General features: G+C 41.0%; 1 protein-coding gene across 13 annotated transcripts in view; it reads left to right on the top strand.

The window, feature by feature from the left end:
* LOC143674017 (uncharacterized) overlaps nt 1–25,629 on the top strand; it is a 49,418-nt gene that overhangs the window by 7,290 nt on the left and 16,499 nt on the right. For all 13 annotated transcript variants that reach the window (XM_077149260.1, XM_077149258.1, XM_077149257.1 and 10 more), the window contains exon 3: nt 14,033–14,133. The gene's annotated coding sequence lies outside the window, so the exon portion shown is untranslated. The remainder of the gene's footprint in view (nt 1–14,032; nt 14,134–25,629) is intronic.

Genomic DNA, 25,629 nt, shown 5'->3' with positions numbered 1-25,629 from the left:
CCCTTTCTCCACATCCCTCCACCACATTGTTAGCTCCATAATTTAGAGGTCAAGCTGCACTATCAGGCACTCCCCTCTCCCCACAGAACTCTGAGAAAACTGCTCAGCTTTCTTTCCAGATCCTGTGTCTAACAGATATCTCCCTGTGGATGCCCTACAGTCATCCTCCTCAGTCTTTACACGTCTAAAACTGATTCACTAGTTTTACTTCCAAACCACCAACCAATCTCCTCTTCATTCCCCTCAGGAAATGGAAAGAGAAGTTAGGTAAGTGGGGTTTGGTCATGGACGTATGATTCTAAACCAACCCTACCTGTCATTATGCTCCCCCATGGCCCTAGTGGCACAGACATCAAGGGCTGATGCATGCAAACTGCATTTCTTCTTAGAGCTTTGACTGTAAAGAGAATGAGGTCAGCCACCAGAGCTACAGAAGGGTGGCCTATCATTGAGATTTGCTGGTCCAAAGCTATGCCATTTCTCCTTTTCACTACAAATCTCCCATAGGAGTCTGAACATTTCATGGTGGTGTGGAGAAGCCCAGCCCAGAGGGTACCAGCCCACGGGAAAGGTCTAGACCTGCCGTGCCAGCACCTGTGCAGGCCAGGACACCAGGGGTGGGTGGCCCACGTGGGAAAGAACCTCAAAATCTTGGTCCTTCTCCCAGATGGAGCAGCCCACGCTCTCCTTCCTTAGCCAAATGGAACAAGTGAAAGAGGGGTATCATGCAGTGTTAGCAGTGGATGATATTCTTACTGTAGGCTGCTGGAACAGAACCCCTCCTCCTGGGGGCTGAGAGTGAGAGAAGAGTCCAGGCTTCCTCCTCCTGAACCCAGTGCCATCACTGCAGCACTGAAACCCTGGCCCTCAGTCTTGACTTTCTCCTTTCTCCCATTCTCTGCATCCAACTACACCTCTCCTCTGCATCGACTTAAGTGTAGGACTCCATCGGCGCTGAACGGCACTGCTGTGCTTTCTGATAAACGGTCCCCCATCACCAGATCTTCTAGCTTCTGTTCTGTTTTCTTTACTGAGATGGGAATGATCTCTGATCTCATTCACCATCAGTGGTCCCTACACCCCAGTCTCCTCTCCAGCTTCAGCCCACCCAGGGGCCCGTGAGCTCATGCACCAGCCCCAATCTCTGTGCCCCTCTCTTTGGCTCTTTCTGTTTCCCAGCTGCACCGTGTCAATTCATGTCCCTGCACTTTCTCTGGCTCTTTTCTATTTTCCTGGATGCCGTGGCCTACTTCCTCTTCTGTTATATTCAAACTCCCAGTCATCCTTAAAGACCCAGCTCCCCCTTTGCCTCCTCGCCCTCTGCACCAAGCATGCACCAAGGAGGTCCTCAACACTAACCCTCCCTTGCACTGATTGCTTACATTTGAGTTTTTAACCCAATAGTGCGCTCCCTGGAGCAGGGCATCATGTTTTATTCATTTCTTTAATTCCTAGCTTGTAAAACAAAACTTGGCAGACATTCTTATGTCCTTAAAAAAAATTTAATGTATATGAATGTGCTTTTAAACTGTAATTTGACATACAAATGTAAGTTAGTATAGTATCAGTGGCATCCCAATGTAATACTGAAATTTGGAGGGCAAGATAAACAGATGACAATTACTTTCTAGAAAACGTGAAAGGATTCAAGAAACAGAAAAAGACGCTTCCTCCAAATTAAAGGCCCAAAAGAATAAAGATGTTAAATAGAAGTTATATCAAAGGGCTTGAAACTTGCAAGTGTAAACAACAGAAGCTAGATGAAAAAGAGTGAACCATAAAACCACTAGAATTTTGAAATGTGAGCAAGAAGATTTAGGAGCAGATTCTTTTTAGTATTGCTTCTCCAATGGAGATACTTATAAGCAAGAGAAGAGCAAAAAGGTAGAAAGGACATAAAATATTGATAGACTTTGCAATTTTAAATAGCTGTTTCTTTCTCATGGTTTATCTTCATTATTGTGTTAAATTGGTTATAATTTGAAAACGTTTTTAAAATTGAAAAGATTTCCCTCTGCCCCAGCTCTGCCAGCATCCTTCCTATGCATCCCAGCTGCATGGATTTGCAGACCAGGGATTTTCAAAGCAGCCACAGCGAGGAACAGTACAGGTTGCTTTTTTCTGCCAATGTGTCACATAAAATGCAATAAAAAGGAGTTACTAGAAAAATAAAGATATTAAATTATTCAGTCAAGATGCTATAAAAGCTTCTACATGCTTATCTCAAATTCTGCACTTTATTCATTATAGATAGTAGCAGTTTGCAAACTGTCACCTGTCCATGTACCCCACTTTAAATAGCACCAAGTTAAACTCTACTCAAATATTTTCTATAACAGGCAGTACAAGGAATCATAAAATTTCACAGTGATAAGAAGGATGGAAGGTGGAGGGAGGATGGAAGGGAGAAAGGAAGGAAGGAATAACAAATGTGGCAATTGTTAAAAATGTGTAAATTTGGACATCTGGTTAGGGAATATATTGGAATTATATATATTGGTTTTGTATTATTTTTGCAACTGTCCTGTAAATTTGAAATTATTTCAACATTGAAAGTTTAAAAATGTTCAAAAAAAGGTTAATGAGAGAAAAGGCACTCATGTACAAATCTTACAATTGTTGGAGAGCTTAAGGACATGAACCGACTGGCAAATAGATAGTTCAGGGGAAATTTAAAATCGTAGGATAGAAAATTATTTGAATAATGAAAAGCTCTGGGTTTTTTTGTTTGTTTGTTTGTATCTCCCCGACTCAACCCTCCAAAGTGCAATGAATTATTTGATCTTCTTGGAGAATAATTATTTGAATGCAAAAATTTAAAATTGATCCTTCATTGTCAACAGTAGGGTAGCCACAGGTGCTGATATCAAGCCAATAAATAGAATAAGCAGTGTGAGAGGCTCTAATACATTTCATTGGTGTCTCCACTCTGTCATTTTGAGCACAGAATGAACAGTTCTTATTGCTGAGCTCCAGACCTGTCATTGTGGGTTCAGATGATGGCGGCTGCTAACGCAGAGTAGGCTACAATAGCTCTCAATCACCATATTAGGATTCCAGTATCATATATAAAAAACTTAATTATAATTGGTACAGGGAGCCGGTTGTGGCCAGATGATTTTGATATGTTTTCTGGAGTGGCTTACAAAAATTTGGATCGATTCCTAACGATCTCTTCTTCTCAACAATTTCAGAAAAGAACATGGCTTTTAAAACCTAGTTTCTCTCCCTTTGACTCTGGGGTTTTGCAACTCTTTCAGCTGGAGATGGGCCGTTATTTGCTGGAAGCAGGCCAGTGTTCTTTGTCTCAAACCCCAGATGAAGTTATTCAAGTCTTTTAACTCAATCTTCTCTTCACATGAAGAATTTGATATTGGGTTTCTACACATGAGCAAGGCTGACCCTTGAAGGGAGAAGGCTGTGGTTCTCTAGCTCAGCCTCACTGCAGAGCCACTTTAGCCAGCTGTAAGAATTCTGTGCAGCTCACCTTTAGCCCCTCTGTCCTGCACATTGGGGAAGGTCATGGCTTTCTATATCCTTCTATTTTGCCTTGTTAATTCTGCACAGATTAATTTCCCTACTATTTTTCCTTTTTAAAAAAATTTTTTTTGCATATGATGTTTTCTTTTAAAGTATTGATCAAATTAAGCCATTACCAAATTTAAGTATCCAGGTGTATGTTGAATTTGGGAACATCCCTTTGCACCCCAGTGTAACTTTAACAATGGTATCCATAAATGCATTGACTTTCTTGAGGACAATGAATATATTCTGTCAAAATACCATAAGCACATTTCTGGGTGCTTACTCTCAAATTCTGCACTTGTCTCATCACTGGTGAGTAACTAGTTTGCAAAGTGACCCCTTTGTGCCCACCTCAGTTTGAACAGGACAGGTTAGACTCCAAGTGGAGAACATGTAGGTTTCTGTGGTAGTTAGATTCAGCGGTCAACTTGGCCAGGTGAAGACACCTAGTTCTGTCGCTATAGACATGAGCCAATGGTATGTGAATCTGTTGCTGATTACATCTGCAGTCAGCTAGGAGGTATGCCTGCTGCAATGAATGGTTTGACTTAATTGACTGGTGCTTAAATGAGAGAGCTCAACATAGCACAGACCAAGCATCTCAGCACACCTCATCTCAGCACTCACAGCTCAGCCCAGGCCTTTGGAGGTGCAGAAAGGAATCACCCCAGGGAAAGACGTCGGAACCCAGAGGCCTGGAGAGAAGGCCAGCAGAGATCACTTTGTGCCTTCCCACGCAAGAAACAACCTCAGTCGAATGTTAGCTGCCTTTCCTCTGAAGAACTGTACATTAACTAAATAAATCCCCTTTTATTGAAAGCCAATCCATCTCTGGTGTGTTGCATTCCAGCAGCTAGCAAACTAGAACAGTTTCACATGTTCAAAATGTACTGTTACTTCCATCCTTTAAAGTCTTCTTTGACTTTTTATTATTTGGGCTTTATCTCTAGCTCCTCTGAAGGAACTTAAGCTCTTATCATTGTTCCATTCATAAGAGTAAGAAGAGGAGATTTCACTTTTGTGGGTTTTTTTTTTTTTTTTTTTTTTATTAACGGAAAGAAAAAAAAGAAATTAACACAACATTTAGAAATCATACCATTCTACATATGCACTCAGTAATTCTTAACATCATCACATAGATGCATGATCATTGTTTCTTAGTACATTTGCATCAGTTTAGAGGAACTAGCAACACAACAGAAAAAGCTATAAAATGTTAATATAAAGAAAAGAAATAAAAGTAGTAGTAATAGTAAAAAACAACAACAACAAACAAACCAACAAGCAAACAAAAACAAAAAAAAAACCCTATAGCTCAGATGCAGCTTCATTCAGTATTTTAACATGATTACTTTACAATTAGGTATTATTGTGCTGTCCATTTTTGAGTTTTTGTATCTAGTCCTGTTGCACAATCTGTATCCCTTCAGCTTCAATTACCCATTGTCTTACCCTGTTTCTAACTCCTGCTGAACTCTGTTACCAATGACATATTTCAAGTTTATTCTCGAATGTCCGTTCACAACAGTGGGACCATACAGTATTTGTCCTTTAGTTTTTGGCTGGATTCACTCAGCATAATATTCTCTAGGTCCATCCATGTTATTACATGGTTCACAAGTTTATCTTGTCTTAAAGCTGCATAATATTCCATCGTATGTATATACCACAGTTTGTTTAGCCACTCTTCTGTTGATGGAGATTTTGGCTGTTTCCATCTCTTTGCAATTGTAAATAACGCTGCTATAAACATTGGTGTGCAAATGTCCGTTTGTGTCTTTGCCCTTAAGTCCTTTGAGTAGATACCTAGCAATGGTATTGCTGGGTCGTATGGCAATTCTATATTCAGCTTTTTGAGGAACCGCCAAACTGCCTTCCACAGTGGTTGCACCCTTTGACATTCCCACCAACAGTGAATAAGTGTGCCTCTTTCTCCGCATCCTCTCCAGCACTTGTCATTTTCTGTTTTGTTGATAATGGCCATTCTGGTGGGTGTGAGATGATATCTCATTGTGGTTTTGATTTGCATTTCTCTAATGGCCAGGGACATTGAGCATCTCTTCATGTGCCTCTTGGCCATCCGTATTTCTTCTTCTGGTAGGTGTCTGTTTAAGTCTTTTTCCCATTTTGTAATTGGGTTGGCTGTCTTTTTGTTGTTGAGTTGAATAATCTCTTTATAAATTCTGGATACTAGACCCTTATCTGATATGTCATTTCCAAATATTGTCTCCCATTGTGTAGGCTGTCTTTCTACTTTCTTGATGAAGTTCTCTGATGCACAAAAGTGTTTAATTTTGAGAAGCTCCCATTTATTTATTTCCTTCTTCAGTGTTCTTGCTTTAGGTTTAAGGTCCATAAAACCACCTCCAGTTGTAAGATCCATAAGATATCTCCCAACATTTTCCTCTAACTGTTTTATGGTCTTAGACCTAATGTTTAGATCTTTGATCCATTTTGAGTTAACTTTTGTATAGGGTGTGAGAGATGGGTCTTCTTTCATTCTTTTGCATATGGATATCCAGTTCTCTAGGCACCATTTATTGAAGAGACTGTTCTGTCCCAGGTGAGTTGGCTTGACTGCCTTATCAAAGATCAAATGTCCATAGATGAGAGGGTCTATATCTGAGCACTCTATTCGATTCCATTGGTCGATATATCTATCTTTATGCCAATACCATGCTGTTTTGACCACTGTGGCTTCATAATATGCCTTAAAGTCAGGCAGCGCGAGACCTCCAGCTTCGTTTTTTTTCCTCAAGATGTTTTTAGCAATTCGGGGTACCCTGCCCTTCCAGATAAATTTGCTTATTGGTTTTTCTATTTCTGAAAAATATGTTGTTGGGATTTTGATTGGTATTGCATTGAATCTGTAAATCAATTTAGGTAGGATTGACATCTTAACTATATTTAGTCTTCCAATCCATGAACACGGTACGCCCTTCCATCTATTTAGGTCTTCTGTGATTTCTTTTAACAGTTTTTTGTAGTTTTCTTTATATAGGTTTTTTGTCTCTTTGGTTAAATTTATTCCTAGGTATTTTATTCTTTTAGTTGCGATTGTAAATGGGATTCGTTTCTTGATTTCTACCTCAGCTTGTTCATTACTAGTGTATAGAAAAGCTACAGATTTTTGAATGTTGATCTTGTAGCCTGCTACTTTGCTGTACTCATTTATTAGCTCTAGTAATTTTGTTGTGGATTTTTCTGGGTTTTCTACATATAGTATCATATCGTCTGCAAACAGTGATAGTTTTACTTCTTCCTTTCCAATTTTGATGCCTTGTATTTCTTTTTCTTGCCTAATTGCTCTGGCTAGAACTTCCAACACAATGTTGAATAATAGTGGTGATAGTGGACATCCTTGTCTTGTTCCTGATCTTAGGGGGAAAGTTTTCAATTTTTCCCCATTGAGGATGATATTAGCTGTGGGTTTTTCATATATTCCCTCTATCATTTTAAGGAAGTTCCCTTGTATTCCTATCTTTTGAAGTGTTTTCAGCAGGAAAGGATGTTGAATCTTGTCAAATGCCTTCTCTGCATCAATTGAGATGATCATGTGATTTTTCTGCTTTGATTTGTTGATATGGTGTATTACATTAATTGATTTTCTTATGTTGAACCATCCTTGCATACCTGGGATGAATCCTACTTGGTCATGATGTATAATTCTTTTAATGTGTTGTTGGATACGATTTGCTAGAATTTTATTGAGGATTTTTGCATCTGTATTCATTAGAGAGATTGGTCTGTAGTTTTCTTTTTTTGTAATATCTTTGCCTGGTTTTGGTATGAGGGTGATGTTGGCTTCATAGAATGAATTAGGTAGTTTTCCCTCCACTTCGATTATGTTGAAGAGTTTGAGGAGAGTAGGTACTAATTCTTTCTGGAATGTTTGATAGAATTCACATGTGAAGCCGTCTGGTCCTGGACTTTTCTTTTTAGGGAGGTTTTGAATAACTAATTCAATCTCTTTACTTGTGATTGGTTTGTTGAGGTCGTCTATTTCTTCTTGAGTCAAAGTTGGTTGTTCCTGTCTTTCCAGGAACCTGTCCATTTCTTCTAAATTGTTGTATTTATTAGCGTAAAGTTGTTCATAGTATCCTGTTATTACCTCCTTTATTTCTGTGAGGTCAGTAGTTATGTCTCCTCTTTCATTTCTAATCTTATTTATTTGCATCCTCTCTCTTCTTCTTTTTGTCAATCTTGCTAAGGGCCCATCAATCTTGTTGATTTTCTCATAGAACCAACTTCTGGTCTTATTGATTTTCTCTATTGTTTTCATGTTTTCAATTTCATTTATTTCTGCTCTAATCTTTGTTATTTCTTTCCTTTTGCTTGCTTTGGGATTAGTTTGCTGTTCTTTCTCCAGTTCTTCCAAGTGGACAGTTAATTCCTGCATTTTTGCCTTTTCTTCTTTTCTGATAAAGGCATTTAGGGCAATAAATTTCCCTCTTAGCACTGCCTTTGCTGCGTCCCATAAGTTTTGATATGTTGTGTCTTCATTTTCATTTGCCTCTAGGTATTTACTAATTTCTCTTGCAATTTCTTCTTTGACCCACTTGTTGTTTAAGAGTGTGTTGTTGAGCCTCCATGTATTTATGAATTTTCTGGCACTCCGCCTATTTTTTTTTTTTTTTTTTTTTTTTTTTTTAAAGGAAAGACAGAGAGAAGGAAGGAAGGATAGAAGGAAGGAAGGAAGGAAGAAAGGGAAACATCTTTTAAACATTTTCTTGTTTTATTGTATTCTGTTTCTCTGTTTTTGTTACATGGGCTGGGGCCGGGAATCGAACCGAGGTCCTCCGGCATAGCAGGCAAGCACTTTGCCCGCTGAGCCACCGCGGCCCGCCCCGCTCCGCCTATTATTGATTTCCAACTTCATTCCTTTATGATCCGAGAAAGTGTTGTGTATGATTTCAATCTTTTTAAATTTGTTAAGACTTGCTTTGTGACCCAGCATATGGTCTATCTTTGAGAATGATCCATGAGCACTTGAAAAAAAGGTGTATCCTGCTGTTGTGGGATGTAATGTCCTATAAATGTCTGTTAAGTCAAGTTCATTTATAGTAATATTCAGGTTCTCTATTTCTTTATTGATCCTCTGTGTAGATGTTCTGTCCATTGATGAGAGTGGTGAATTGAAGTCTCCAACTATTATGGTATATGTGTCTATTTCCCTTTTCAGTGTTTGCAGTGTATTCCTCACGTATTTTGGGGCATTCTGGTTCGGTGCGTAAATATTTATGATTGTTATGTCTTCTTGTTTAATTGTTCCTTTTATTAGTATATAGTGTCCTTCTTTGTCTCTTTTAACTGTTTTACATTTGAAGTCTAATTTGTTGGATATTAGTATAGCCACTCCTGCTCTTTTCTGGTTGTTGTTTGCATGAAATATCTTTTCCCAACCTTTCACTTTCAACCTATATTTATCTTTGGGTCTAAGATGTGTTTCCTGTAGACAGCATATAGAAGGATCCTGTTTTTTAATCCATTCTGCCAGTCTATGTCTTTTAATTGGGGAATTCAGTCCATTGACATTTAGAGTTATTACTGTTTGGATAATATTTTCCTCTACCATTTTGCCTTTTGTATTATATATATCATATCTGTCTTTCCTTCTTTCTACACTTTTCTCCATGTCTCTCTCTTCTGTCTTTTTGTATCTGACTCTAGTGCTTCCTTTAGTATTTCTTGCAAAGCTGGTCTCTTGGTCACAAATTCTCTTAGTGACTTTTTGTCTGAGAATGTTTTAAATTCTCCCTCATTTTTGAAGGACAATTTTGCTGGATATAGGAGTCTTGGCTGGCAGTTTTTCTCTTTTAGTAACTTAAATATATCATCCCACTGTCTTCTAGCTTCCATGGTTTCTGCTGAGAAATCTACACATAGTCTTATTGGGTTTCCCTTGTATGTGACGGATTGTTTTTCTCTCGCTGCCTTCAAGATCCTCTCTTTCTCTTTGACCTCTGACATTCTAACTAGTAAGTGTCTTGGGGAACGCCTATTTGTGTCTAATCTCTTTGGGGTGCGCTGCACTTCTTGGATCTGTAATTTTAGGTCTTTCATAAGAGTTGGGAAATTTTCAGTGATAATTTCTTCCATTAGTTTTTCTCCTCCTTTTCCCTTCTCTTCTCCTTCTGGGATACCCACTACACGTATATTTGTACGGTTCACATTGTCCTTGAGTTCCCTGATACCTTGTTCAAATTTTTCCATTCTTTTCCGGATAGTTTCTGTTTCTTTTTGGAGTTCAGATGTTTCATCCTCCAAATCACTAATTCTATCTTCTGTTTCTTTAAATCTGTCATTGTAGGTATCCATTGTTTTTTCCATCTTTTCTACTTTATCTTTCACTTCCATAAGTTCTGTGATTTGTTTTTTCAGTTTTTCTATTTCTTCTTTATGTTCAGCCCATGTCTTCTTCATGTCCTCCCTCAATTTATCGATTTCGTTTTTGAAGAGGTTTTCCATTTCTGTTCGTATATTCAGCATTAGTTGTTTCAGCTCCTGTATCTCATTTGAACTATTGGTTTCTTCGTTTGACTGGGCCATATGTTCAATTTTCTGAGCGTGATCCGTTATCTTCTGCTGGCGTCTGGGCGTTTAGTCAGATTTCCCCGGGTGTTCGACCCCACAGGTTGAAAGATTTTTCTGCGCAGTCTCTGGGTTCTGTTCTTCCTATCCTGCCCAGTAGGTGGCGCACGTGGCACACGCCTGTCTGTGGGTTCCACCAGCGAAAGTTGCTGTGGGTCCCTCAACTCTGGAAAACTCTCGCCGTAGGGGAGGTTCGGCAACCGAAGCGTCTTGGAAGAATGCCAGCCGGCCCGGGGTTCCAAACGCGGGGAGGGTCGCCGGCTGTCGCAGCACAGGAGAGCGTCCGGCCAAATTAGCTAGTCGGCCCGGGGCACCAAGCGTGGCGGGAGGGCACCAGCTGTCGCAGCCCGGGAGAGTGCACTGCTCCCAGCCGACGGGGGAGTCACGTGTTTGGAAGGGATCCCCCGGTCACTGTTCTCCGCAGTCTGGGGATTTCCGACCCAACTATCTCAGTTGTTCCGGGGGGCCTCGTGTGGTGGGGGCACCAGCCGCCGCGGCCTAAGGGGACCGCCTGTCCAATTCTACCAGCTGGCCTGGGAAGGTGGAAGGGAGGGACTCCGGTCGCTTGCTGTCCCACCCAGGAAAGCCCGTGCCCCTTGGTGATCTCACCGGAACTGGTTCTCCCAGATAGTCAGCCGTTCCAGGATGGGGTACGCTGTCCCTTTGATCTCCCTTGTGGCTCCGGGAGCTGCTCTGTATTATCTCCACTCCCCCAGTAGTTGTTCTGGAGGAGGAAAGGTGAGGGCGGCAAGGCTGTCGAGGCTGGTAGCGGAGGAGCACGGTGAAGGCGGGGGAAGAGGGCACCGTGTTGGTTGGAGAGCAGCCGGAGCAGGAGGGGGAGGAGGGGGGTAGGGAGGTCGGGCGGCTCGGCTGCTGCGGGGCGCGTGCGCCGCGCGGCGGTCCGGGGGAGAAAGAGAGGGGGTAGGGAGGTCGGGCGGCTCGGCTGCTGCGGGGCGCGTGCGCCGCGCGGCGGTCCGGGGGAGAAAGAGAGGGGGTAGGGAGGTCGGGCGGCTCGGCTGCTGCGGGGCGCGTGCGCCGCGCGGCGGTCCGGGGGAGAAAGAGAGGGGGTAGGGAGGTCGGGCGGCTCGGCTGCTGCGGGGCGCGTGCGCCGCGTGGCGGTCCGGGGGAGAAAGAGAGGGGGTAGGGAGGTCGGGCGGCTCGGCTGCTGCGGGGCGCGTGCGCCGCGCGGCGGTCCGGGGGAGAAAGAGAGGGGGTAGGGAGGTCGGGCGGCTCGGCTGCTGCGGGGCACGTGCGCCGCGCGGCGGTCCGGGGGAGAAAGAGAGCACTTTTGTGGGTTTTTAATGCCAATTGTACTTAAATCTTATGAACTTAATTTCTTTCTTTTTTTTTTTTTTTGGCCTGGGCAAACTCTGGGAATTGAACCCGGGTCTCTGGAGTGGCAGAAGCAAGAATTCTGCCACTGAGCCACCACTACACCACCTTTAGTTTCTTTCTGATGCCACCACTATCTAAACATTTCTATTTGAAAAAGAAAGAAGGTTTATGAGCACTGGTTCATGCATGTGCTGGTTTGAAAGGATGTGTGTCCCCTAGAAAAACCATGTTTTAATCCTAATCCCATTTTGTAAAGGCAGCTGTTTTTCTAATCCTTCTTCAGTATTGTATGTTTGAAACTGTAATTAGATCATCTCCCTGGAGATATGATTTAATCAAGAGTAGTTGTTTAAGTAGATTAGGTAGAGGCGTGTCCCCACCCATTTGGGTGGGTCCTGATTAGTTTCTGAAGTCCTATAAAAGAGGAAACATTTTGGAGAATGAAAGAGATTCAGAGAGAGCAGAGAATGCTGCAGCACCACAAAGCAGAGAGTCCACCAGCCAGTGCTTTGGAAAAGAAGGAAAATGCCTCCCGGGTAGCTTCATGAAACAGGAACCCAGGAGAGAAAGCTAGCAGATAATGCAGTGTTCGCCATGTACCTTTCCAGATGAGAGAGGAACCCTGAACTTCATCAGCCTTCTTGAATCAAGGCCTCTTTCCCTGGATGCCTTTGATTGGACATTTCAATAGACTTGGTTTAACTGGGACATTTTTTCAGCCTTAGAACTGTCAACTAGCAACCTATTAAATTCCCTTTTTTAAAAGCCATTCCATTTCTGGTATATTGCATTCCAGCAGTGAGCAAACTAGAACAATGCATGACAATAATTTCAGTATTAAAGAATGGGAATGACAACTCACTCCCTGCAGAATGCAGTGTAGTCCTCGATAAAGCCAGTGGTTGAAGCCCTGTCTGCTTTTCTCGTGAGGCACAGAACAAGCATGAGCAGACAGATGTTAAGTATTAAAATAACCAATTATTTGATGGTTCTTGAATTTCAGTTCCTCCTTTTGCCAGTCGCGTCCACACCCTATTGTGCATGCTGTGAGATCCTTGCAATGCTGTTGGAGTGCTGGCTTTTCTAGGACCTGCTGGCTATTCCCAGGGACACTTCCCTTCAGTACATCCAAATGCCCTGCTCTATTTGGTAGGGAGCTGAGCTGCATTGTTCAGCCTGGGGCAGGGGATCGTATTAATTTTTACTTTATGTGGTTTCAGCTCTTTTGGCTTTTTTCTTTACTATTCTCTGTAGAGCTCCTACAGAGCTCTATTTTCAAGCACAGCTGGGAGAGAAAGGAAGCACTCAGTTATGAACTCTAGCTCTCAGGGGAGGAAAACAGATTTTCCCCGTATTTAGCAGTTCCAATTGCTTCTAAGCTACACTGTACCCACTGTGCCTCTGAGGCCACGTTAGTTGTGGATTAAAGAAAAACATTTTAAAAAAACATACAAAATTGTCTCCAATAAGTTTTTCCTGGCTTGCTGACATAGTTTACCAGATAGCATAAGTGAGTTTTGAATTTATTTATTTGTTTGTTTATTTATTTACTTATTTTTGCATGGGCAGGCACCAGGTATCTCTGGCATGGCAGGCGAGAATTCTCCCACTGAGCCACCATCGCACCGTCTGCACTTATTTTTTTTAAAAAGAGGAAAAATAGATTTTGTCTATAAATTAGTATTCAAGGAAGAATTAAGTTCTGTGTACTAGCAACTGATAGCTTTCTGACTTATAGGTTATATTTAATCAACTTCATAACATTCCAGAATTTTTATTCCCGGTTTCCCATGTGTTCTAGTTTGCTAAGCTGCCAGAATGCAACATACCAGAGATGGATTGGCTTTTAATAAAAGGGGATTTATTTTGTTAGTTCTTCAGAGGAAAAGCAGCTAACTTTCAACTGAGGTTCTTTCTTACGTGGGAAGGCACAGGATGGTCTCTGTTGGCCTTCTCTCCAGGCCTCTGGGTTCCAACAACTTTCCCCAGTGATATTTCTTTCTGTATCTCCAAAGGCCTGGGCTGAGCTGCAAGTGCTGAGATGAGGTATACTGCGCTGCTTGGGCTGTGCTATGTTGAGCTCTCTCATTTAAGCACCAATCAATTAAGTCAAACTTCATTCATTGCAGCAGGCACACCTCTTAACCAACTGCAGATGTAATCAGCAATAGATGAGGTTCACGTACCATTGGCTCATGTCCACAGCAGCAGAACTAGGTGGCTTCACATGGCCAAGTGGACAACTGAATCTAACTACCACACCATGATATGAGTTTTGGGTTCATTTTTGGGTCATTTAACTCAGTCGAGGAAATGACAATGTTGTGACAAAAACTGTGACATTATTTTGTCCATTTGGTCATATATTCCCATTAGAGAAAGCTCTAATGTATTTAGGAATTAGTCACATCACTGTGCCCCATACCCTTTCTCCTTGTAAATAGAGAAGTAGTCACTAATAAAAGAGCATCTCTTCTCATAGTGGAGCTAGTGAGCACATTACTACATAATTATATTGGATTTGAAGATAACTAGGAAAAGGACAGGTGTGTTCAAGACGCACTTCTCGTTGACTTCACAGGACTACCTTGGCTGTATCAGGAACCAAATGCAACTTCCTCTGGGGCCCAGCGAAAGAGCAGCCCTTTTAGGAAACATAGAGGATATCTACCACTTCAACAGGTAAGTTAATACTAGAAATATGGTTCTCCATAAAAGCATTATGAGTTTTTGCAAATTATCATGGCCTAAGAAAACTGATCACCTCTAATCCCTGATTCAGCTTCTTGAGTTTTCGTGAGCCATGAAGTTTTCTACCTGGAAGCATCCTTGTTTCTATACCAGCCTTGCCTTTTTCTATGATTCCCTTCCTGCCCATCTTTCTGGCTTGGAGAAAAGACCCACTTCCCGGGAGCAGGAGTGACATTTCCCTTCCCTAAGGCAACATGGACAGGGTAGCTGAATTACAGACCTTCCTTTGTCCCTGCCCACGCCTGCCTTCCCCGGATTTTCTAAAAATGTCCCTCTGCCAGGGAGTGGGCAAGACATAGTAAATGCTCAACAAATACTTTAATTCCTTCATCAAAAGTGGGTTAAGGACCTGCCCTGTAGCATGCACTAGGCTAGCAAATGACAATAATGAATGAGACAGAGAAGGTCTGGGCTATAGGGAGCCAAAGGGGATGAAGGCTAGGAAATTAGTGATTGGGATATATTGTGATACTTCTTGCAGGACAGGTGATGGACAGAGTAAGAGCCCAGAACTGTATTGACCCATGTGGAACTGCACTGCAGTCAAGCTATATGTGTGTCCATGGGGGGGGGGGTGTCTTTAAATGGAGTGAAATAATTAATCCTTCACTTCAAGTCTTTGCTCAAATCTTCATTTCTCAGTGAGATTTACCCAGATATTCTATTCAAGGCAGCAGCCGGTGTAGATATATACACATGCACACACACACACACACGCACACACACCTGCACATCTGATCCCCTGTTTCCCCACAGCACTTTTCAATGTCTAATATACTATATGGTCTAGTTTGCTAGCTGCTGAAATGCAATATACCAGAAACAAAATGGCTTTTAAAAATGGAAATTTAATAAGTTGCTAGTTTACAATTCTAAGGCCGAGAAAATGTCCCAATTAAAACAAGTCTATAGAAATGTCCAATCAAAGGCATCCAGGGAAAGATACATTGGTTCAAGAAGGCTGATGAAGTTTAGGGTTTCTCTCTCAAGTGAGAAGACACATGGCGAACACAGTCAGGGCTTCTCTCTCATCTGGAAGGGCACATGGTGAACATGGCATTGTCTGCTAGCTTTCTCTCCTGGCTTCCAGTTTCTTGAAGCTCCCTGGGAGACATTTTCCTTCTTCATCTCCAAAGGTCGCTGGCTCGTGGACTCTTTGCTTCGTGGTGCTGCAGCATTCTCTGCTCTCTCTGAATCTCTCATTCTCCAAAATGTTTCTTCTTTTATGGGACTCCAGTAAACCAATCAAGATCCACCCAAATGGGAGGAGGCTCATCTCCTCTAATTCAGTTTAACAACCACACTTGATTAGGTTCCGTCTCCAGGGAAATGATCTAATTACATACAGTATTGAATAGGGACTATTCTGCCTCTATGAAATGGGATTCTGATTAAAACATAGCTTTTCTAGGGGACATACATCCTATCAAACCAGCACACTATATGATTTACTTTTTTCTTCCCTATTCCCTTCTCCCAGAATGCAGCTTGCAGACAGGGATCTGGGCTTGCTCTGCTACTTTCCAGGTACGTCTAACAGTGGCCCACAGGAGGCATTCAAACTTTTGTTGAATGGACAAATGGAAATAATAGGAATATCAACCTCATATGGTCATGAAACTCCAGTGAGTTTCTGTACTTACCATGCCCAGCTCAGTGCCAACACAGAGCAATAAATTAGCCATGAAAAGCATTGATTCAGTTATGATAAATTCTCATTATGAACTTCTAACATGCCTGTCATTTTGTGATCCAACCATAGTGCAAGCTAAATCTTATCCTTCTTGGTTTACTGAGATGGGGTCTGTGAGCTCCTAGGAGAGGACCTCCTTTTCCACCTTTGAATCCCTAGCACCTAGCACAAGGGTTTCTTGAGTTGAATCAATCCGTCCTTTAATCGTGAAAGCCTAGGACATAGAAATGCTGGGGTTACACAGAATTTCTCTTTCATTTGACTCAGTAGACCTTGAAACCCAGTTTGAACCTTCTGGGACAATGGTTCTCAACCTGGGCCTCATGATGGAATCAACTGGGAAGTTCGTTTTGTTTCTTAAAAAACATAATGGCTGGACCTACCCCAGAAATTTGGATTAAGTGGTGTGGGATGGGGCCCGGGTATCGAAATTTTCAGAAGGTGCCCAGGTGTTTGGAATGTACAGCCACAACTGAGTAACACCATCTGGATATGGTAAACCCAATGCTAAGAAAAAGAGAAAGCGCATAAAATACTGAGTCAGGGAATCCAGAATTTCCATCCTCACTAGTAACATGTTGCTGTTAAAACAGGCCCCCTTTAACAATCTCTGGTGATAAATCTGTGATCCTTCCAAAACCCATCTGTGACCCTCTAACCTGAAAGAGGCTGGAGACTGGAGGTCCCTGGCCTGGACCTTCGGGTGGGTTGGCTGGAAGTTGATGGTAACTGGTATTTTTCAAGGATGTACATCATGTCGGATACATCCTTGAACGTATTAAATGCATCAACTGGTCTCTCTGACTCCAAACCCCACGCATCTTACCAGGGGCTCCTCTGCCGGAGTGGAGCCCTGGTTTTCAAGCCATGGTTCGTGAACTCGTGGCAGACCCTCCAGTAAGGAGGCTTTTTAACCCCCTGGAGTTTAGATTGGCCTGTGTCCCTTGAATGAAAGAAAGCTGAGAGGGAGTTAGCCCCCTGTGTCCACCAGTAGAGACCACTGTCATAGAGTCCAATCTGCAGAAGTCAGGTAACTGAGATCTTCCTGAATTGCTTTGCTGTTCTTTTCTATTTGGTGTTCACTGAACAGGAAATCAGGCAGGTTTAAAATAACTGAGTCAGTGAGAAAGTCCCTGACGAGGAATTCACAAGCCTTCAACGTGGTGACACTTAGTGTCCATGGGCCTGCACGCACACCCCTTATGCCGGTCATGTCTGTCTGTCCCCTTCACGGGCATTGTCTCCTCGAATCCACTTATCAGCCCCATGAGCTAGATGGGATGCCTGTTGTCATGCACATTTCACAGAGGAGGAATCATTCTACAAGGTAGAAAGTCCTTTGTTCAAAGATAAAGAGCTAGAAATAAAATCTAACTCATTGTGGGTACCTGGTTTTGTCATATATATCTAGCACCTACCCTATTTTCAAGAATATCTTCTTGTTTAACCTTCATTGTTGAATTGATCAAGCTGTTTTGTCCTCCTCCATTTTTATTTCCTTTCCCTTAAATCTGAAATCTTAATTTGGAGACAGGAGGAGGAAGCCAGGATTTTTAGTGTTCACCAATTTCTGTAGTACAAACACTCCCATCAGGGCAGATTTCAAGCCACTAACACCACATCACCAAAACAGCATTAGGAAGAGAGGTGCAGAGTTGGCCCAGCAAGCCAATGGGCTTTAGCACATTGCTATAGTTACAGCTGCCACCCAGGGCTTGGTGTTTGGTTCCCATGCATGTCTTCTTGCCATTACTGTATGCACATCTATTGAAAATATGCAACACACTTTCACTTTTTTCATACATGATTAAATGGTATCAGTCTTTTACAGGTTTTTTACACTCAGCATTGTTTGTGGGATTTATAGCTCATTCATTTCTTTTTATTGTGCAATAGTTTATTGTGGGATGTATTAATTTTCATTTTGCCAATCACACTTAAGATTGAGCACCTTTCCTTGTTTATTGGCCACTTAGATTTCTTTTGTGAATTGCTGGTTCATATCCATTTTTCTGTTGCAATGTTTCTTTCCCTAGTTATGTAGGTGGTTTTTGATCAATTCTGGCTAGGGGTGTTTGTGAATTAGTGAATCACCAACATCTCCCAGGATATGACTTTTCTTTTAACTTTAATTGTAGTTTCTTTGGAAAGACGTTTTATCATTTATAATTTTGACTACATAAAATTTACTTCCATTATATATGGATTTTGTATTTTAAAAATTATCTTGTACTTTCAGGTCATAAATAAACTCTCTAGTTTTTCTTTAAGAGTCTTGTCATTTTGCTTTTCACATTTGTTCTTTTTTTTTAATTTAATGCATCATTCTTGGATTTCATAGAAAGGGGGAAGTATCTGAATGAAGCTCTAAAATTCTTATGATGGCTAAAAGTTCCCTTAGTTTGGTGATAACAGGCATGTTAGAATTAAATAGGGGAAAAGGACAATAGCCTTGCCCTTCTTATGACCTGCCCTGAGTGGATGGCCTGGGGTAAGTCATTCGTTGTGAATTTATATTTTATTTGTTGTGAATTTACTTCATCTGTTGTGAATTTATTTCATCTGTTGTGAATTCATTCATTCATTCATTCAAAAAAACACCTACAGGGCACATTGTGACAAATATTTTGATTCTCTAATATGTCTGAGAATGATCGGGCTTATATTTCTGGAGAACATGTGGGGAAGAAATATAGGACATAGGGAGTTAGTAGATTTAGTTGTGAAAGGGAATACTAAATTTCTAGAGTCTGTTCTGCTCACTGAGGTGACCATGGTGTAACCTTGGTGCTAAATTGTTTCAGAGCTTGTTCTACTCAACTGATGTTGCCAGTGCATGATCCTTATGTGACCTTGGTAATGAATTGCCGATGTGTGCACGCTAGCTGAGAGGACTGGCTATCTTCCCAAAAACAGACATACTTTGATAAAAGTTATCTAGTCCCAGGAAACTCCTCTTGGTCCCTAGCCAGTTCCCAGAGGACCACCTGGGCCAGTCCCCTACGGTAATTGGAATCTGGCCACTCTTGTGTAAAGATACTATATAAACTGCATGTAAGCAGTCAGACTAGGGAAACTCTCAGAAGGGAGAGACAGAGGGAGAGTGAGAGAGAGAGAGAGAGAGAATCTTATCCAGGAAGAGGATGCTGTGCTGTGGGTTTTTACTAGCGAGACCCTGAATGCCGTCTCCAAGATTCCCCAGCGCTCCTCTTCAGGTGTTGATGCTGTCCTGTCTGGTGAAAAGACTAATTTGGGCAGAATTGCCACCTTAATAATACTGAGTCTTCCTATCCATAACCATCATATATCTTACAGTCAAGCTTTTTAAAATGTCCTTTAATAATTAATGTTTTATAATTTCTCCATCACATTCATACATGTAACTCTTAAAAATTTATTCCTAGATACTTTGTGGCTTTTGATGTTATTTTGGCTAGAATATTTTTTCCCATTTTTTTCATTAGCTATTATTGTGGCATAGGAGTGCTTTTGATTCTTTTATATTGATACTGTGTTTATTCAACTAACTTTCTGAACTTTCCCATCAGTTCTAAAAGTGGCATATATGTTCTCTTAGATTTCCTATGTAGACAGTGATATTGTCTGAAAATGAGGAAACTGTTTTTTTTATCTCCTTTACAGTTCTTCTACCCTTATGTTTTTTTTACAATTTTATTTCCTTTGGTTAAGTGTTCTCATATGCTGTTGCCTTTTCTTATTTATTACATTAGAAGGAATGTGTTAATTGTTTTACCATTAGGCTTGATGTTTGCTATGGGATTTCAGTAAACACTTTTACTATTTTGCCAAGATTTTATTGGCATTTTACACACAATGATAGAAACATTTTTACCCTAGGCTATTTGCAAGCCGGTGGTTTTCAGACTATTACAAATGTATCAGTAGAATTAATGGAACACTTGGCAGTGTTAGCCACACCCTAGTTTCTCTTCCCACATCCCACATGCCTCTACCGATGCAACAAGTTCCAGTACCAGCAGACCTGGATAGAAGGGGCGTAGGAAAGAAAGTGGTGCTTAGTCTATTGCAGACCGGAGAGGAAGAGGCAAATCTTATTCCATGGAAATCTTATTCCATGGAAAGCAGTAGAATCTTTAGGGTCATAATAAGATTCCTGTTTTCAAGTTCTTGTCAGATATCAGAAAATTTTACATGTAACAGCTTTCTGTAGAAAAGACCTGACCTCAAACAAGAAATCTTGTATTTTTCTTTTTCATAATCCAACTCAAATGAAGGAAATATTTGTAACAGTGATCAGGAAAAAGAAGAAATACCCCAATCCTAATGGCAGATAATTCTAATCTAAGTGTAGTTTTGAATATAAAGCACAATCCACCAGTTATTCCTACCTCCCAGGGTACAAGGATGAGTTGTACATTAGAACGCTGAGGCAATAAAGGACCCAGTCCTGCCCTTATCACAACAATCCTGGTTCTGGTCTTTACAGAGCATCCTCAGTGGCCAACACACAGCATCCCATGGCCCAGCCTGTGTCCCATGGTTCTTTATATGTTATGTGATAGTTAGTCACCTGGTATCTCCACACTCCTGGTTACTCACCAAACTCCAGTCATACTGACTTCCTTTCTACATCTTAAGCAAGGACACCCCAAGCTCTTTCCACCCATGGACCACCGTTGCTTACTCAGCCCTGGACTCGCACCCAAGTTCTACAGTGACTTTTTCTTCCAAACTTTCCCACACAAAAATATCCCCTCCTCAGAGAGCTTCCCATGACTGCCCCAGCCCTCTCCACCCCACCCAGCCTCGCTTGTCTCCATCCTGTTGCACTCCCTAGTAAAATGTGGCTGTATGGTGTTTATTTATTCATGTGTTATCATTTCTCACCTCTGATCAAAGCCTAAGCACCATGGTGCAAGGCCTTAATCCCTCTCACCCCCAGAACCTCAGGGCCCACGGTGATGAATACATGCTTGTTGAATGGAGGGCAGATGCAGTGGGTGGGCCAGCCGCATCAGGATGTTAGCCCTGAAAGCAAGGGCACCAGAGATCCCACTGCTTTCTCCTCATTGGCCCTAATTGTAGTTTATGTCTCATATTTGAAGAAAAGTTGTAAAGGAGAGCTACCTAGCTGATGCAGTTGAGTCCTCCCAGGTAGGTTGTACCATGTGGAAGACATCACAATGCAGGGTTTACCCTTCAGCTTTCTGAGTCACCCAGGGAACAAATCTCTCAATGGCTTGAAGGTAACTTGATGCATATAGAATTTAGAACACAGGTCGTCGAAGATTATCAAGTAACATTTCTACTGAGCTTTGTGAAGGAGCATGATGGATTCTGCTCAAAATCCTCTGCTCAGGAAAAAGGATTTTCATTGAAAGAACTGAACACAGCACCTATATCCCAAACATCCAGCCTCCAGTAATGGAAAATACTGGCCCAGAAACATTTCTTCTTTGGCGGTTCTTACCTGAAACCTAAGCCAGAGTGGAAGAAGCATAGGAGCAGGCAAGTTTCAACCATAGAACCTTAAGAAAGCTTAAGAATTTGAGACACCAAGTATCCATCAAAGCAGAGTTCTCATCAGAACTGAAACAGGAGCAATTGCCTCAAGTTTCTAAAAGTACCAGTTGGAATCCCTGATCCCCTCACCTGTCCTGGCAGAAGAGGTTTATCTATGGACTGTTGAACAAGCACCAGGGGACCATAGGGTCCAACATTCACAAATGAGTAGATGTGGCCCACCATGGAGAATAGAGGGGTTCAGGGGAAACTGCATGTTGAGCAGCAAAACTCCTATTCCCTCCCATTGGCTCTCAGAACATCACCAGTCAATCTTCTTCCATCCAGGTGCAAGCTTAGAGACCACCTGCAAAAAGTATCACAAGTGAAAAGATTGACATGTATTGACAGAAACCCCCAATGAGTCCACTTAGCAAAATCATTCTAGAGTAGTGCTTCTCCAAGTTGGGTCCATGGACCCCTAAAAGCCCCTTAAGTCCCTTTCAGAGGATCTGTGGGGTCAAAACTATTTTCCTAACAATACTAAGCTGTTATTTGCCTTTTAACGTTTGCACTGTTTGTACGAAAATAAAGTGAGCAGAATGGTGGTACATTTGCACAGATCAAGGCAGAGACACACAGTGTTAGTAGTTATTGTATTCTTCATCGCCATGCACTCACAGATTTTAAAAAAAGGATGCAATAAGAATTAATTTTATTAAATATCCACCCTTGAGCATACGTCTTTTTAATATTCCATGTGACAAAAGAAGTAGACATAAAGCCTTGTATACCAATGTACAAGGGTTGCCTGAAGGACAGGAACTTGTGAGATTGAATTGCTAGCTAAACTAGCGTGCTGGTTTGAAAGGAAGTATGTCCCGTAGAAAAGCCATGTTTTAATCTAAATCCCATTTCATGAGGCAAAATAATCCCTATTCAATACTGTATGTTTGAAGCTGTAATCAGATCATCTCTCTGGAGATGTGATTTAATCAAGAGTGGTTGTTAAGCTGGATTAGGTGACGACATGTCTCAATCCGTTTGGGTGGGTCTTGATAAGTTTCTGGAGTTCTATAAAAGAGGAAACATTTTGGAGAATGAAGGAGATTCAGAGAGACCAGAGAAGAACAACATAGCCACCAGCAGCAGGGAGCCCACAGGCCAGCGACCTTTGGAGTTGAAAGGGGAGAATGCCTCTCAGGGAGCTTCATGGGACAGGAGGCCAGGAGAGAGGGCTGGTTGATGACACTGTGTTCGCCATGTGCCTTCTTGGATGAGAAAGAGACCCTGAACTTCATCAGCCTTCTTGAACCAAGGTATCTTTTTCTGGATACCTTTGATTGGACATTTCTATAGACTTGCTTTAATTGGGACATTATGTCAGCCTTAAAACTGTAAACTAGCAACTTATTAAATACCCCTTTTTAAAAGCCATTCCATTTCTGGTATATTGCATTCTGGCAGCTAGCAAACTAGAGCAACTAGCCACTTCTTTCTTAGAAAAAAATTTTGCTTTGAAGAACAACTGAAAAATAAGCTATAGTATTGTACTTGACCTATTTTTTTTTAATAAAAGTTAAAAATTCCCACATTTGTTGCCAATCATAAAGCTTGAGCTTACACGTGCAAATTAGAAATTTGGAAAACTTGTGTCTGCCACTACATACTTGACAGCTTCTCCATACTTCAGGACTTTTCTAATGAGGTCATTGTTGTTATCAACAAATGAGACTTATGTTAATATATGTTAAATATTAATATTTGGAAGGCCTATATAACAGTGTTGTAGTTTGCCACTCTATCCAAAAAAAAAACGTGTTCTAAACTTAATCCATTCCTGTGGCTATGAACCCTTGTAAATAGGACCTCTTGGGTATGAACCCTTGTAAGTAGGACCTTTTGGATAAGGTTACTTCAGATAAGATGTGGTCTGGGCTGGATGATAAACCTGTTGCTGAAGGCTTTATAGAGAAGGTCACGGTCACATACATAGGAAAAAGCCACAGAGGGAACAGCCAGAAGCTGAAAGTCAATAGAACCCAGAAAAGAAGGGAGAGGGCAGGAGAGGCCACCATATGCATTTTCATGTGACACGGGAGCCCAGGACCAGGGATCGCCACAGCCAGCACCAGAACACCAATCTTCAGGAAGAAAGAATCGCCTCGATGAGGCCTTGATATGGATATCTCATTAGCTTCAAAACTGCGAGTCAGACAACCTGTTGCATCACTTTCTAAATGATGAATGCACAATTTTTTTTAAATCATGCCTTGGTAAAGTGCACCTTCCAAAATGCAAGATGGACCAGTGAATTTTAAAATAACAGAGTTATTGGTACATTGGTATGGTCTCAGCCTCCAAGTAATTTCTAAACATTTCCAATTTGCTGAATTTCAGTATAATAAGAAAGAAAGATATCTACATTTACCTGAACAACCTATTGAAATAATCATACCTTTTCCACTAACTTTTCTATATGATGCTGGATTTTTTTTCAACCCAGAAATAGATCCAACCAAAATAGATCCAAATAGACATACTCCAAGACACTTATTAGTCAGACTGTCATGTCAGATGCCAAAGAGAAAGAGAGAATTTTGAAAGCAGCAAGAGAAAAACAATCCATCACATACAAGGGAAGCCCAATGAGTCTATATGTAGATTTCTCAGTAGAAACCATGGAGGCATTAAGGCATAATATATTTAAACTTTTAACAGACAAAAACTGCCAAGCAAGAATTCTATATCCAGCAAAACTGTCCTTCAAAAATGAGGGGAAGATTGTATGTAGTAGATTGCTTTTCTTGTGTGGCTTTCAGGAATTTCTGTTTCTCTTCAACACCTGACAGTCTGATGAGTGTGTGTCTTGGAGTAGGCCTGTACAGATAAATTCTATTTGGAATTCTCTGGGCCTCTTTGATTTGCATATTTGTGTCTTTTATAAGGGTTGGGAAATTTTTTCCAATTATATCTTCAACTAACTTTCCCAACCCTTTACTCTTGTCTTCTCCTTCTGGAACACCAGTAATTCTTATACTTGTGCACCTCTTGCTGTCCATCATTTCCTTAAGATTCAGTTGCATTTTTTCTTTCTTGCATTTGTTCTTTGGTGCACTCTAGTTCTGTTGTTTTGTCTTATAGCTCACTTATTCTTCCTTCTGCTTCTTTGAATCTGCTATTGTGTATCTCCAGTATATTTTTTATTTAGTCTACTGTATGTTTCATTTCTGTGAGATCTGCCATTTTTCTATTTAAACTCCTGAATTCTTCTTTATGCTCTTCTAGTGTCTCCTGATATCCTTTATTTCTTTATAAATATCCTTGTGTAGTTGTTCCATATTCTATGTCCCCTCTGGAATTTTGATTTGATTATTTGGCTGGACCATTTCTGCTGGGATCTTCATGTGCTTTGTGATTTTCTGTTGTGTTTGGGGCATTTGATTATCTGGTATGGTTATTTTGCAAGTTATTTTCCTCTTCTAAAGTTTCGTGTTTCGTTTTTGCTGAAATAAAAAGACATAGACTGGTAAAATGGATTTAAAAACAGGACCCATCTATATGCTGTCTGCAGGAAGCTCATTTTAGACTCAAGAACAAAAAATAGGTTGAAAGTGAAAGGTTGGGAAAAGATATTTCATGCAAACAATCTGAAAAGAGCAGGAGTAGCTATACTAAGATCCAACAAATTAGACTTCAAATGTTAAACAATTAAAAAATAAAAAGAAGTATACTATGTATTAATAAAAGGACAAATTCAAGAAGAAAGCATAACAATCATAAATATTTATGCACCCAGCCAGAGTGCTCCAAAATACATGAGGCAAACACTGACAACACTGAAGGGAGAAATGGACACCTCTATCATAATAGTTGGAGATTCAATTCCCTGCACTTGTCAATGGATAGAACATCTAGGTGAAGGATCAATTAAGAAACAGAGAATTTGAATAATAAAATAAATAAACTAGATTTAACAACCTTTACAGAAGATTATACCTCACAACTACAGATACATACTTTTCTCAAGTACTCATGGATCATTCTCAAGGACATACCATATGCTGAGTCACAAAGCAAGCCTCAATAAATTTAAAAAGATTGAAATCACACAAAGCACTTTCACAGATCATAATGGAATGAAGTTGAAAATCAAAACGGGCAGAGGACAAGAAAATTCACAAATATATGGAGGCTAAATAACACACCCTTAAGCAACTGATGGGTCAAGGAAGAAATTAGAAGAGAAA

This window comes from Tamandua tetradactyla, chromosome 2 (assembly GCF_023851605.1).
Source record: "Tamandua tetradactyla isolate mTamTet1 chromosome 2, mTamTet1.pri, whole genome shotgun sequence".
NCBI lineage: Eukaryota > Metazoa > Chordata > Mammalia > Pilosa > Myrmecophagidae > Tamandua > Tamandua tetradactyla.
Note: the sequence above shows the minus strand (reverse complement) of the source record. Positions and strands in the feature narration are given on the sequence as shown.